General features: G+C 45.4%; 2 protein-coding genes across 2 annotated transcripts in view; one reads left to right on the top strand and one right to left on the bottom strand.

Moving 5' to 3' along the window:
* The window catches only part of fbxl6 (F-box and leucine-rich repeat protein 6), a 78,869-nt gene extending 70,987 nt beyond the window's left edge, over positions 1 to 7,882 (bottom strand). Inside the window, exons 1-2 of the mRNA XM_052015507.1 lie at positions 7,763 to 7,882; positions 5,635 to 5,762 (exon numbers count right to left, since the gene is read on the bottom strand). The gene's annotated coding sequence lies outside the window, so the exon portion shown is untranslated. The remainder of the gene's footprint in view (positions 1 to 5,634; positions 5,763 to 7,762) is intronic.
* LOC127570220 (riboflavin transporter 2-like) overlaps positions 1 to 12,209 on the top strand; it is a 53,737-nt gene that overhangs the window by 1,514 nt on the left and 40,014 nt on the right. The gene's annotated exons all lie outside the window — the stretch shown is intronic.

Raw genomic sequence — 12,209 nt, 5'->3', positions numbered from 1 at the left:
CTATGAACTTTCACCTCTCTCCTTAAATGTATTCTTTCTGGTATTAGACTTGCGGAGGTGGGGGGGGGGGGGGGTAGAGAGAGAGAGAGAGAGTGCGGATGGGAAAAGATACCAGCTGTCTATCTATGCCTCTCATAATCTTAAACTTCTGTCAGGTCTCCCCTCGGCCAAAATTACCTTTTGATGTCCCCCCAAAGTGCAACATCTCACATTTGACCAGATTAAAGGCCGTCTGCCATCCCTCTGCCCATATCTGCAATGGATCTGTATCCTTTGATCTTCTGCACTATCCACAACACCACCAATCTTTGTACTGTCTGCAAACTTACTAAGCCACCCTTCTACACTTTGATCCAGGTCATTTATTTTTGTATATAATGTACACACATCACAGACAGTGGAGGTCCCAGTACAGATCCCTGCAGAACATCACTAGTCACAGACCTCCAGCCAGAATACGGCCCATCGACCACTACCCTCTGCCTTCTACAGGCAAGCCAATTCTGAATCCAAACAGCTAAGTCGTCATGGATCCCATGCATCTTAATTTTCTGGATGAGCCTCCCTTTTAGGGACCTTGTTAAATGCCTTCCCCCAATCCACGTAGACAACATCCATAGCTCTATAGAACACTACAGCACAGTACAGGCCCTTCGGCCCACAGTGTTGTGCCAACATTTTATCCTGCTTTAAGATCTATCTAACCCTTCCCTGCCACATAGCCCTCCATTTCTCTATCATTCGTGTGTCTATCTAAGAGTCTCTTAAATGTCCCTAATGTATCTGCCCCCACAACCTCTACTGGTGGTGTGTTCCACGCACCCACCACTCTGTGTGTGCGTGTGTAAACAACAACACAACTGGCCTCTGACATCCCCCTTCCTCCACACACCGTCAATCACCCTCGTCACCTCGTCAAAGAACTAGTTAGGCATGATGTGCCCTGCACAAACCATTGCTGCCTGTCCCCAATTGGGCTATGGTTTTCCAAATGTTCATAGAGTCCAAGGAGGGGAGGTTGGTTTCCGTTATGTGCTGGGCTGTGCCCAACACACACACTCCACACACTCCATCTCCACCCCCCCCCCCCCAACTCCACACACCCTCTCCCCACTCTCCCTCTCCCCCCCCCCATTCTCTCTCCCCCCCCCACTCTCTCTCCCCCAACCCCTCCTCTCCCCCCCCCCCCCCCCCCCCCCCACCCGAACTATATGTGATGGGTTCTCTTGGTCTCGTATGGTGACTCCAGAAGAACAAGCAGCTTGGATAAATGAGTGTTGGCTTGATGTGTGGTTGGCTGGTGCTGGCAAGAGGTGGCTTCACTCGTTAGCCACCATCTTCATCCAAACTGAAACCCTGGGATGTGACAATCAGTCGGGAACGGTGAAACTGTTGATTCAAAAGGAAATGCTTCGCAGAAGTGAAATGAATTAATTAGCCATGACTGAGGATGGAGGAATGCTGTCAGTCCGGTTTGCCTGCTGCCTACTTTCCTGCCTGTCTCTCACAGGACTGGAGGAGGAATACTGGTGGCATTCAGTAGGTTGAGCAGCGTCTGTGGTGGGAAAGGAACTGTTGCTGTTTCAGGTCGAGACCCTGCACCAGTCCTGATTTAAGCCAAAACCTCAGGCATTTCTTTCCCCCCACGGATGCTGCTTAACCTGCTGAGTTCTTCTAGATCCCTGCAAGATGAACTCTTGATCTCCTGATCTACTTCGCCGTGGCCCGTGCACTTTATTTGTCCACCTGCATTGTATGTTCTCTATAGCACAATATTCAGCATTCTGTTTTTCTTTTTACTACCTCAGTGTAGTTATGTATGCAAAAAGCTTTTCACTGTATCTCACTACATATGACAATAACAAACCAATACCAACACTAATCTGCAGTCTCTTGTGTCTAGAGAAGGACTTTAGTGTTCCTGCCTTCTCTTTGTCCCCTCCTAAGTCAATGACTTCTTCCCACCCCTCACAGGGGGATGGAAACCAGGATGTTAGGATACAAGGTGTTGGGGTAAGGGAGGAGGTTTATAGAAACAAGTCCAAGACAGTGTGCAGTGAAGATGACAAGGACGACAGGCAGGTGAGAAGTCAGGATAATTTGCTGAACAATAGAAGTACAACAAATCAGGATGTTAGGATACAGGCTGTTAGGATAGAGGATGAGGTATATAGAAACGTGCCTAAGATAGTGTGTAGTGAGGATGGTAAGAAGGATAGGCAGGTGAAAAGTCAGGATAATTTGTTGAACAATAGAAGTACAACAAAATCAATAGCAGATACTGGACTAAATGTACTATATTTAAATGCACGTAGCATTAGGAATAAAGTAGATGACCTAGTGGCACAACTACAGGTTAATAAATACGACATTGTGGCAATCACCGAGTCATGGCTTTATGACGGATGTGATTGGGAACTGAATGTCCAGGGGTACACAGTGTATAGGAAGGATAGGCGGGTAGGCAGAGGGGGAGGTGTGGCCATGATGGTTAGTGATGATATAAAATCAATAGAAAGGAAGGACATTGGGTCAGAAGAGGCAGAATCCTTCTGGGTGGAGCTAAGAAATAGCAAGGGTAAAAGGACAATAGTAGCAGTCATATATAGGCCCCCTAATAGCAGTCAGGAAGTGGACGATAAGTTGCAGTTTGAAATAGAAAAAGTGTGCCAGAGTGACAACGTGAAGATAATTATGGGGGATTTTAACATGAAGGTGGACTGGGAAATCCAGCAAGGCAGTAGATCTCAGGAGAGTGAGTTTGTGGAATGTCTACGGGACGGTTTTTTTGGAGCAACTTGTTGATGGGCCCACCAGGGGATCGGCTGTTTTGGATTGGGTGCTGTGTAATGAACTGGAGGTGATTAGGGAACTAAAGGTAAAGGAACCGTTGGGAAGTAGTGATCACAATATGATTTTCAGTTTCAAATTTGAGAAGGAGAAGCTGATAACTGGTGTATCGATATTTCAGTGGAACAAAGGAAATTACAGTGGTATGAGAGAGGAGTTGGCCCAAATTGATTGGAAGAGTAAGCTAGCTGGAGGGACGGCGGAGCAGAAATGGATGGAATTTCTACAAGTAATAAGGAAAATGCAGGATAGATATATTCCTGGAAAAAAGGCACAAATGTGGATAACGAGAGAGGTGAAGGCTAAAATAAGAGCAAAAGGGAGGGCATACAAGGAAGCTAAAATTAGTGGGAAAACAGAAGACTGGGAAACTTTTAAAAAACCTGCAGAAAGAAACTAAGAAGGTCATTAGGAAAGAAAAGATGAATTATGAAAGGAAGTTGGCAGATAACATTCAAAAGGATACTAAGAGTTTTTTAAAATATATAATGAGTAAAAGAGAGACACGGGTTGATATAGGACCAAGCGATAACGGTGCAGGAGAGATTATAATGGATGATAAAGAGATGGCAGAAGAACTAAATGAGTATTTTGCATCGGTCTTCACTGTGGAGGACATCAGCAATATACCGGATAGTCAGGGGTCTCACGGAATGGAACTGAGTTCAGTTAAGATTACTAGAGAGAAGGTGCTAGGAAAGCTAAATGGACTAAAGACTGATAAGTCTCCCGGACCAGATGAAGTGCGCCCTCGGGTTCTAAAGGAGGTGGCTTTAGAGATAGTGGAGGCACTGGTGATAATTTTCCAGGAATCGATAGACTTCAGCATGGTTCTGGAGGACTGGAGGGTCGCAAATGTAGTTCTGCTGTATAAGAAAGGTGGGAGGCAGCATAAAGGAAATTACAGACCTATTAGTCTGAGCTCAGTGGTGGGAAAGTTATTGGAATCGATCCTCAAGGATGAGGTTATGGACTACCTAGAGGTGCAAAGCAAGATAGGTCCAAGCTAACATGGTTTCATGAAGGGAAGATCCTGCCTGACCAACCTATTGGAGTTTTTTGAGGAAATCTCAGGCAGGGTGGATAAGGGAGAGACGGTAGATGTTGTGTATTTCGACTTTCAAAAGGCCTTCGACAAAGTGCCGCATAAGAGACTGATTAATAAGATGAGAGGTCATGGAATTACAGGTAGGATAACAGAATGGCTGGAGCATTGGCTGGTTGGCGTTCCGCAGGGGTCGGTGTTGGGGCTGCTTCTTTTTACCTTGTACGTTAACGATTTGGATGATGGAGTAAATGGTTTTGTGACTAAGTTTGCAGATGACACCAAGATAGGTGGAGGAGTAGAGAGTATTGAGGAGACAGGAAGGTTGCAGAGAGACCTAGATAGTTTAGGAGAATGGGCAAGGAAATGGCAGATGAGATTCAATGTTGAGAAATGTGCCGTTGTACACTTTGGAAAAAGAAATAAACGGGCAGATTATTATCTAGAAGGAGAGAAAATTCAAAGTACAGAAGTACAAAGGGACTTGGGGGTACTCGTGCAGGATACCTTAAAGGTTAACCACCAGGTCGGATCAGTGGTAAAGAAAGCGAATGCTATGTTGGCATTCATTTCAAGAGGTATAGTGTATAAAAGTAAGGAAGTGTTGATGAGGCTCTACAGGGCACTAGTGAGGCCTCATTTGGAATACTGTGCACAGTTTTGGGCCCCATATCTTAGGAAAGATGTGCTGATGTTGGAGAGGGTTCAGAGGAGATTTACGAGGATGATTCCCGGAATGAAAGGGCTTACGCATGATGAGCGTTTGTCGGCTCTTGGACTGTACTCACTGGAGTACAGAAGAATGAGAGGGGACCTCATAGAGACATTTAAAGTGTTGAAAGGGCTGGACAGAATAGATGTGGTCAAGCTGTTTCCCTTGGTGGGTGAGTCCAGGACCAGAGGGCACAATCTTAGAATTAGAGGGTACAGGTTTAAAACAGATGAGAAATTTCTTTAGCCAGAGGGTGGTGAATTTGTGGAATTCCTTGCCAGCTACAGCAGTGGAGGGCAGATCATTGGAGGAGTTTAAGAGATAGATAGATATCTAAATAGTCGGGGTATCAAGGGATATGGGGATAAGGCTTCTTTGGAGCAGACTCGATGGGCCGAATGGACTGCCGAATGGGCTTCTTTGGAGCAGACTCGATGACCACATCTCCCTTGTCTTGTGATCATGTGACTCCCACTTTACATTCATTTTCCATGAATAGAACATTACAGTACAGGCCCTTTGGCCCACGATGTTGTGCCGACATTTTATTCTGCTCTAAGAGCGATCTAATCCCACACAGACCTCCATTTCTCTGTGCCTCATATCATCTTGTACACCTCTATCAAGTCACCTCTCATCCTCCTCCTCTCCTAAGAGAAAAGCCCTAGCTCACTCAACCTATCCTCATAAGACATGCTCTCCAATCCAGGCAACATCCTGGTAAATCTCCTCTGCAGCCTCTGTAAAGCTTCCACATCCTTCCTATAATGAGGTGACCAGAACTGAACACAATACTCCAAGTGTGGTCTAACCAGAGTTCTACAGAGCTGCAACATCACCTTGTGGCACGTGAACTCAATACCCCGAATGGATAGTTAATCTCTCTGAATTTCCCAATGCCATTGATAAACGTGTCTTTGTTTCACTCTGCTTCCCTGTTCCTACCTCATGACCTTTCTTATTTCCCCACTTACCTCGTCCTGAAGCTTCTAGCTGGTGGTGAGTTCAGACAAACTTAAACACATACCTTCAGGTAGTGGGTGAGAGAGATGAGCACCTTGAGATGACCCAGCCAGGACCATTAAGTGGCAAACGCTCCCTGCCTTCTGATCTGTTCAAATCAGCTTGATAGAACGTATTTCCTTCAGATACCACCTTGAGTAGGATTGAAACCCTGGTTAGTCTCTGCCTGAACTACAATTTTAACAGTGTGTGATTTTTTTTCATTTCAAAAATCAACATTATTCAGAAAAAGTAGTACAAGAAATACAAAAAGGTACGTGGTTTTCTCTGCGTTCATAGTGTTGTTCAGTCTATTTATTCCCAGTGGGGTCAAGTCTATACATCTGTTGTGTCATCAAGTCAACACATTCTGTGTACAAAGCACCAATGTCACTGATGTGATCTCTTTGAACAATCCACGATTTTGGTGTTTGTGGGGATGGTACACTGGTGGCAGAACCTTAGACTCCAGGCCTTCCCCACTGCGTCTTTGCCTTGGCTGCACCAAGCTTCAGAGTGACCCTCAATGTCCCTGCAACCCACAATCCTCCAATATCAGTGGCCGCCTCCACTTCTGAAGCAAATACGCCCCCTCTGCCAACCGTGTGATGGTGCAGAGCTTGGGAAACTGCCTCCAGATACCTCTGTCCATCCACCTTTCTTGAGATAACCCCCACAGCACCGCAGTGGACCATATCTCAAATAACAATGAGTCGGAGTGCAGGAAGGAGATAAAGAGCTTAGTGACATGGTGTCATGACAACAAGCTTTCCCTCAATGTCAGCAAAACAAAAGAGCTGGTCATTGACTTCAGGAAAGAGGGCGGTGTACATGCACCTGTCTACATCGATGATGCTGAGGTCGAGAGGGTTGAGAGCTTCAAGTTCCTAGGAGTGAACATCACCAATAGCCTGCCCTGGTCCAACTATGTAGATGCTATGTCCAAGAAAGCTCACCAACACCTCTACCTTCCTCAGAAGGTTAAGGAAATTTGGAAAATCCCCATTGACCTCACCAATTTTTATAGATGCACCACAGAAAGCTTCCTATCCAGATGCATCATGGCTTGGTATGGCAACTGCTCTGCCCATGACCACAAGAAACTGCAGAGAGTTGTGGACACAGCCCAGCGCATCATGGAAAGCAGCCTCCCCTCCATGGACTCTGTCTACACCTCTCACTGCCTCAGTAAAGTAGCCAACATAATCAAAGACCCCACCCACCCCGGACATTCTCTCTTCTCCCTCCTCCCATCGGGCAGAAGATATGAAAGCCTAAAAGCACGTACCACCAAGTTCAAAGACAGCTTCTATCCTGATGTTAGAACATAGAACATTACAGCACAGTACAGGCCCTTCAGCCCACGATGTTGTGCCAACATTTTATCCTGCTCTATCTAACCCTTCCCTCCCACATAGCCCTCCATTTCTCTATCATTCATGTGTCTAAGAGTCTCTTAAATGTCCCTAATGTATCTGCCCCCACAACCTCTACAGGCAGTGCCTTCCACACACCCACCACTCTCTGTGTGAAAAACCTACCCCTGACATCCCCCCCATACCTTTCTCCACCTTAAAAATTATGTCCCCTCGTGTTAGCCATTTTCACCCTGGGAAAAAGTCTCTGACTGTCCACTCGATCTATGCCTCTTATCATCTTGTACTCTTCTATCAAGTCACCTCTCATACTCCTCTCCAAAGAGAAAAGGCCGAGCTCACTCAACCTATCCTCATAAGACATGCTCTCCAATCCAGGCAACATCCTGGTAAATCTCCTCTGCACCCTCTCTAAATCTTCCACATCCTTCCTATAATGCAACCAGAACTGAACACAATACAGGAAGTCCCTGGATTATGAACAAGTTCCGTTTTTGAGTCTGTTCGTAATTCGAATTTGTATGTAAATCGGAACAGTTATGTACAGTTCACATCTAGCGTCAATTAGTCAAATGTTTGTCTTAGTATATAGTATATATTGTACCTAAAACATCATAAATATAATAATGCAGTAATAATAGTAATAAATGTAACTACAGTACAGTATTTATAATTGAGAGAGAGAACGTGTGTGTGTGTATTGGTATAAAAAAAATTAAAGAAACATTTTTTAAACTGTTTATATAGAAAAGATAATGATTAAAGCTTAGCACTTACTCTCGTTCCAAATGATGTCTTGCATACCAGAAGGAGCCTTAATTAACAATTAAAATGACTATTTAATTGGATGATGGGCCTGGTGTTGGAGAGTCAGGGATTGACACTGCTACTGGAGAGTCAGGGCCTGATTCTGCTGCTGTAGAGTGAAGGATAACTTCTGAACTCAATTTCTTAAAGTAAACATCAAGGGTGGCTTGAACAGAGCTTTTCTTTTTCTCATTATAAATGGCCTTGTAGCAGCTGAGGCCGTCGGTAACTATCCGGTAAACTTTGTTGAACCTCTCTGCGTTAGGATGTTGCTCCTCTAACTTTGCCATCCCTGCTTGAGTGAGACGAAAGGCTTCAGCTAACTCCTTCGTCAAAAAGTTCTTGGGTTCTGGGGTTTCTAGGTCCCAGCCTTCTTCCTCAAATGCTATCATCTGCTGTTCCAGCTCCATAAGGTCCTCATTGGTCAGTTCTTCGGCATGGGATTCAAGCAAGTCTAAGACACCATCTCCATTGATGTCTAACTGCAGTTGATTATTACCAATATCAACCACAACTTGCCTGGCTTCGGCGATATCCTCAGATGTAAACTGTTTAAAACCACCTGTGAATTGAGGGCACAATTTCTTCCAGACCCCGTTCATGTTGGTTTTCTTCACTTCCTCCCAAGAATCTGCAATGTTTTTGATGCCGTCGTAGATGTTGTAATTCCTCTAGAACTCCTTTAAGGTCATTGCATCACCTTGGGTAGCCCTGACTGCTTGTGAGAAGGTCCGGCGTAAATAGTTAGCCTTAAAGGAGGCTATGATTCCCTGATCCATTGGCTGAAGTAGTGATGTGGTGTTGGGGTGAAGGTCATCTAAAGTGCTTGGATGTCCGGGGGCGTTGTCAAGCACAAGGAGAATTTTGAAAGGAATCTTCCTTGGCCAAGCGATAACATTCAGCAGCAGGAACAAAAAAGTTCAGGAACCAATCTTCAAAGAGAGCTTTCGTTAACCAAGCCTTTGTGTTTGCCTTTCAAATAACGGGAAGAGATGCCTTGATGATTCGGCTAAGTGCCCTCAGATTTAGGGAACGATACACAAGCATAAGCTTAAGCTTGAAATCCCCGGATGCGTTACCACCAAGCAATAACGTTTGCCTATCCTTGGATGCCTCATGCTCTGGAGCAGTTTTTCCCTCTTTTGAAATGTACGTCCTTTCAGGCATTTTTTTCCCAAAAAAAGCCAGTCTCGTCTACATTAAATATTTGCTCAGGCACGTAACCTCCCTCCTCACTCAATAACTTTTTTCAACATTTCAGGAAACTATCTCGCAGGACTTACGTCGGCACTCGCTGTTTCACCTTGCACTTTGATATTGTGTAAATTTACCCTCCCTTTGAAACGGTTGAACCAACCCCTAACTCGCAACAAATTCTTCATCACAAGCACTTCACTTGCTAGACGTGCAGCCTTTAAATCACTGAAAAGGCTTCGAGCCTTTTCTTGCACTAAGCCAAGGCTAATAGGAATATTACGCTGATTTTGATCCTCTAACCAAATTACCAATAGCCTTTCCATTTCGATAATTAAACCACTGCGTTGCTTAGTGACAATTGTCGCTTTCATTGGGACAGAGCCTTTTACATACTCCATTACTCTCCCCTTGTCCTTTATAATTGTCCTGATCATTGACCGACTGTAGCCTAACGCTTTTCCAATGTTTGTTGGTGTTTCACCTCTCTCTGAATGCTTTACTATTTCTACTTTCGTTTCAATTGTGATTGTTTTCCTTTTCTTCGATGCATCAGATTGAGGCTTTGAAGCCATGATTATGGCATGGCGTTGTTCTCCCTCGGGCCAACGAACCGCTTAAAATGAGCAGTATTTTGAGCATCGCGCAAAGTGGTCCACCCGTTCGCTAGTACGAACCATTGTGTGTAACTCGATTTTTTAAAATAATAGGCTTTACGGAGGTCGGTTCGTAAGTACGGGCATTCGTAAGTCGGGGACTTCCTGTACACCAAGTGTGATCTGACCAGAGTTCTATAGAGCTGCAACATCACCTCGCAGCTCTTGAACTCAATACCCCGACTAATGAAGGCCAACACTCCATACGCCTTCTTAACAACCCTATCAACCTGCGCAGCAACCTTGAGGGATCTATGGACGTGGACCCCAAGATCCCTCCGTCCCTCCACACTGCTAAGAATCCTGTCATTAACCTTGTATTCTGCCTTCAAATTCGCTCTCCCAAAGTGTATCACTTCACACTTTTCCGGGTTGAACTCCACCTGCCACTTCTCAGCCCAGCTCTGCATCCTATCAATGTCCTGTTGTAACGTTATCCCCTACAGTCCCACAGACCAGTAACGTTATCCCCAACACCCCGTCCCACAGAACAGTACCGTTATCCCCAACACCCCGTCCCACAGACCAGTAATGTTATCCCCAACACCCCGTCCCACAGAACAGAAAAGTTTCTCTCCCCAACACCAAACCAACACAGTCAGTCTGGAGTTTTTACAGTGATCCTGCAGTGAAAAGTGTTGAGTAAAATGTAACTTATTTCTGCAGGATAATATTACAAAAGAATTTTATAATGTGAATGCGGAGTTAATTATTTCCAATGTCAGTGGAGTCATTGACCCGAGGAATTCAATTTGATGTGGTTGGGGAATGAACCTTAAATCGTCTCATTTTCACCTTGTGCAGGGTGTTACCATGATCAGGAATGTGCTGTCTTTGCAGTATTGAAGTTTGTTCCATCTTCCTGCTTGGCAGTGAAAGAGAGGACGGGATTCACTGGAGAGGCCTGTCAGAGAGACAACGTGAGCACCAGAATGAATCAGGTTCATTATCACCGACTGAAATGTGTTGTTTTGTGGCAGAAGTATGGCAATTTGCTGCAATTTACAAAAAGAAATAGTGCAAAAAAAAACGAGGTAGTGTTCGTGGGTTCCAGAGCCAAGTGGCCTTTCTGCCCCGCGATCAAGTTCAAGTTTATCGTTATCCTGCAGGTCTCTGAGAAGAGGCAGGTTCTTGCGGTGAGGGTCAGATGCCTGACCCAGAAACCAAAGCAGCAATCGATCCCATCTCTGTTTTGTTATAAAGTTTGTTGATACTTTGATGAACTTTGATGATTTCACGTAATGAAGAGAGAGGAGATTTCCCTCCTCCCTCCCCCGTATTCCCAGATCCTCAAACATTCTTCACAGCCCATTAACAATTGTAGAGGAAGAAACAACACGCAGTTTCATTGGTAGTTTGGAATCGCCCCTCGTCGGTTTTATTTGTGTTTTGTCTGGGATTTTAACTGGTGTGTTCAACTCACAGTGAAGTTGTTACTGTTTCCTCCTGATAGAGCAGCCAACACTCCAGGGTTACCACAGAAGTTCCAGGAACTAAAGATAATCCTCGATTAATCCCAGGGAAAAAATCTTTTTTGCTTTTCATTGAAGCTTGCCAGTACTTTTGTAACTAACAACCGCTCTGAATGGGAGGCCTGTTGTGACAGGACAGCGCAGTTGGAGGTGGAAGTCACATTATGTCTGGTCTGATGAACACCAAGTTTACAGCAACAACTCTACCTCCCGGCAGCTGAAATACGTGGAGGAAGACGGGGGGGGGGTGAATGGAGCCGGTGGGGGGGGGTTGGGGGGGATACATCTCCAACACTGAGGAGCAAGTTTCTTCTCCGGTTTAAAGCCTATCCCCAGCCGATGGGCTTGTGATATTTCAGACAGCCAAACAAGAAATATCCAGGAGTAGGATATTCAGCCCTTCAAATCTGCTCTGCCATTCATAGCCGATCTTACAGTCATAGAGTTGTACAGCACGGAAACAGGCCCTTCGGCCCAACTCATCCGTGCCGACCAAGTTACCTACCTGAGCCAGTCCCATCTGACATAGAAATATAGAAAACCTACAGCACAATTCAGGCCCTTCGGCCCACAAAGCTGTGCCGAGCATGTCCCTACCCTAGAAATTACTAGGCTTACCCATAGCCCTCTGTTTTTCTCAGCTCCATGTACCTGTCCAAAAGTCTCTTAAAAGACCCTATCGTATCCGCCTCCACCACCGTTGCCGGCAGCCCATTCCCCGCACTCACCACTCTCTGAGTAAAAAACTTACCCCTGACATCTCCTCTGTACCTACTCCCCAGCACCTTAAACCTGTGCCCTCTTGTGGCAACCATTTCAGCCCTGGGAAAAAGCCTCTGACTATCTACCCGATCGATGCCTCTCATCATCTTATACACCTCTATCAGGTCACCCCCTCATCCTCCGTCTCTCCAAGGAGAAAAGGCTGAGTTCCCTCAACCTGTGTTCATAAGGCATGCTCCCCAATCCAGGCAGCATCCTTGTAAATCTCCTCTGCACCCTTTCTATGGCTTCCACATCCTTCCTGTAGTGAGGCGACCAGAACTGAGCACAGTACTCCAAGTGGGGTCTGACCAGGGTCCTATACAGCTGCAA

Source organism: Pristis pectinata, chromosome 5 (assembly GCF_009764475.1).
Source record: "Pristis pectinata isolate sPriPec2 chromosome 5, sPriPec2.1.pri, whole genome shotgun sequence".
Taxonomy (NCBI): Eukaryota; Metazoa; Chordata; class Chondrichthyes; order Rhinopristiformes; family Pristidae; genus Pristis; species Pristis pectinata.
The sequence above is the reverse complement of the archived record's forward strand: the minus strand, read 5'-3'. Positions and strand labels throughout refer to the sequence as shown.